The 3,272-nt window shown below is 39.7% G+C and overlaps 1 pseudogene; it reads right to left on the bottom strand.

The window, feature by feature from the left end:
- Positions 1-892: 892 nt before the first annotated feature.
- LOC117012096 (histone-lysine N-methyltransferase SETMAR-like) lies at positions 893-1,930 on the bottom strand (annotated as a pseudogene).
- Positions 1,931-3,272: the final 1,342 nt, after the last annotated feature.

Here is a 3,272-nt window from a genome sequence, read left to right as displayed (position 1 = left end):
AACATCACAATAATTTCATCTTTTTTTTGTTGTTAAATATGTTATCTCACTCCATTTTAATTATCAGGGGATATATCAATGACAATGTAAAGTTTATAGCACCTGAAATGACATCTCATCAGGTTGAAAGTCACCAGTCACTATTTAGAGAAAAACGTCTCTGTTTTTTTCCTTACAAAAGTTTCACATCCTTAAGTAGATCCCGAATTACATCACTGTATCCACAATATGCAAGAAGTTAACGAACCCATGACTACAATTTTATCAATCAGAAAATGTCATTGAGAAAAACAGCATGTAAGTGAATTTAAAGGACTAGAATTCCTCATAGAGTTTTAATGGTTGATCCCTTCCGTTGAGAGATTTCACACTAACAACTAGGATGTGAGTCAAGCACAGATTTGCAAGTGAGACGCGCAGGGCCTGGGAAAAGTCAACTGGCAGGGATGTGCTCCTGGCTGCAAGTCACGTCGTTTATCTTCCGCGTAAGGTGACTCTCTAGTCATCTGTATGATCACCACATATACATCATGAACACAAAGTGGTCTCAGAAAAGTCTAGTGTCATAAACATTCTTGTGGAAATTAGACTCCCAACTCTTGCTTCTTGCCTTCATTGTTCTAAAATAAAATATTCTTACACAGTCACAGACATTTAGACTACTGAGTGGTAGGGTGGGCAGTACTCTTAAATATTGTCAAATTTGAGTGGAAAAAGGCAAAACAAGCCAGGGGAGTTGAAGTTGGATAAAGTTAAAACTAAAGATGTCTCACAGTAGAGACTATTTGAATCTCTCCAAGACCGGCTGAGAAATATTAGGATCATGCAAAAGTAATCGCGGTTTCGGACCATGAATTTTAAATCATGATAACTAGGCTCAAACACATCTTTATTAATCAAAATAGGAATCATTACAATCAACACATTTTTACCAATGAGAAATAAGTTTATTTATTCCTGTAGCATAAAAATCCGTGCTTTGGGATTCAACGAACTCTTGGAAAGCATTTTCTGCATCCTGATGGTTGTGGAAGCATTTCCCTGCAAAAAGTTGTCGAGATGCTTGAAGAAGTGGTACTCGGTTGGCGAGAGGTCACGTAAATATGGTGGATGAGGCAAAACTTCGTAGCCCAATTCGTTCAACTTTTGAAGCGTTGGTTGTGCGACATGCAGTCGGGCATTGTCCTGGAGAAGAACTGGGCCTTTTCTGTTGACCAATGCCGGCTGCAGGCATTGCAGTTTTCGGTGCATCTCATCAATTTGCTGAGCATACTTCTCAAATGTAACGGTTTCACCAAGATTCAGAAAGCTGTAGTGCATCAGACTGGCAGCAGACCACCAAACAGTGACCATGACCTTTTTTTGGTGCAAGTTTGGCTTTGGGAAGTACTTTGGACTTCTTCTCAATCCAATCACTCAGCTGGTTGTCACCGGTTGTCGGTTGTCATGTAAAATCCACTTTTCGCCACACGTCACAATCCGATCGAGAAACGGTTTGTTGTTGTTGCGTAGAATAAGAGAAGACAACACTTCAAAAGGACGATTTTTTTGATTTGTGGTCACCTCATGAGGCACCCACTTATCGAGCTTTTTCACCTTTCCAATTTGCTTCAAATGCCGAATGACCAAAGAATGAAATGGTCGACGTTGAGTTCTTCAGCAACTTCTGTAGTTGTAAGAGGGTCAGCTTCGATGATTGCTCTCAATTGGTCGTTGTCACCTTCCAATGGCCACCACCACGCTTCTCATCTTCAAGGCTCTTGTCTCCTTTGCAAAAATTCTTGAACCTCCACTGCACTGTACGTTCGTTAGCAGTTCCTGGGCCAAATGTGTTGTTGGTGTTGCAAGTTGTCTCCGCTGCTTTACGACCCATTTTGAACACAGATAAGAAAATCGCTCGAATTTGCTTTTTGTCTAACATCATTTCCATAGTCTAAAATAAATATAAAATAAGCAGCAAGTAATAAGTTATTAGCAAAAAAAAAAACATAAAGTGAGCAATGTGCATTAAAATGATGTATAACATAACCACATTTATTTAAGAATGTATTCCAATATCAAATGGCAAATTTCAACAACACAAAACCTGCAATTACATTTGCACCAACCTAATATCTAATCACAAAATAGTCCCTTTTGCCTTGTGAGTTGATTATACCTTTTTTTACAATTTGATTGAATGGGTTAATCATTCAAGGAGAATAGATCAGTCATAAGGAAAACACTGGGAAAAAGAGAATCGCAGAGGCAAACGTGGGCGGTGTTCACGTGACCCCTTTGAGAAGCACCATCCTAGGGACAGCCAGTCACACTTAATAGATGTGGGCTTCACCATCAAGCAGTCTTTGGGGGCAGAGATTTGAAGCTCATGTCTACTAGCTTCTACTTGTAGTGTGACTGTATAATTCCATCAGCCCCTCAGTAACATCATCTGTACAATGGGAATAATCAGTTCCCATTACACAGGGGAGTTGTGAGGATGAAATCAGATACCATAAACTAAGCGGTGTTAGAACAGGGCTTGGCACATGGTCAGCCCTCGATACCAGCTGTTATTAGTATGTCTATGTAGTCATTTCGATTTCAAATATTGCTTTTCAATAAATGCAATTTGAATGTTGCATTTAAATATGTCATATAATTTAATAGTAAGTTAAAAGTAATTTAATTAGAATTTAATTTTTTTTTAAATTACGATTTCCTTGGGGGCCACTGGAGTCTCTTGAACATGACCCCTCTCCCCATTCTTCAGCAGATTTTGTAAAATCTGAGACTGAAATAGAACAAAGCTGGGCAAGTTGAGGGGATCAAGAAAGAAACACACCTATTTTGGCAGACATACCTTAAGTTGTACCAACTGGACAAACAGTTAACCAAGTTTACTATTTGGAAGTGCTGAAAAGGTTGCGTGAAAAAGTTAGACGACCTGAACTTTCCCCAGCAATTCATGGCTCTTGCATCACGACAATGCACCAGCTCACACGGCACTGTCTGGGAGGGAGACTTTAGCCAGTAAACAAATAACTGTATTGGAACACCCGCCCTACTCACCTGATCTGTCCCCCAATGACTTCTTTCTTTACCTAAAGATAAAGGAAATATTCAAAGGAAGACATTTTGATGACATTCAGGCCATCAAGGGTAATGCGACGATAGCTCTGATGACCATTCCAGGAAAAGAGTTCCAAAATTGCTTTGAAGGGTGATCTAGGGGCTGGCGTCAGTGCATAGCTTCCCAAGGGGAGAACTTCGAATAACTAGTGATATTCAGC

The sequence above is a fragment of the Rhinolophus ferrumequinum genome, chromosome 20 (genome assembly GCF_004115265.2).
Source record: "Rhinolophus ferrumequinum isolate MPI-CBG mRhiFer1 chromosome 20, mRhiFer1_v1.p, whole genome shotgun sequence".
NCBI lineage: Eukaryota > Metazoa > Chordata > Mammalia > Chiroptera > Rhinolophidae > Rhinolophus > Rhinolophus ferrumequinum.
This window is presented reverse-complemented; position numbering and strand designations above follow the sequence as displayed.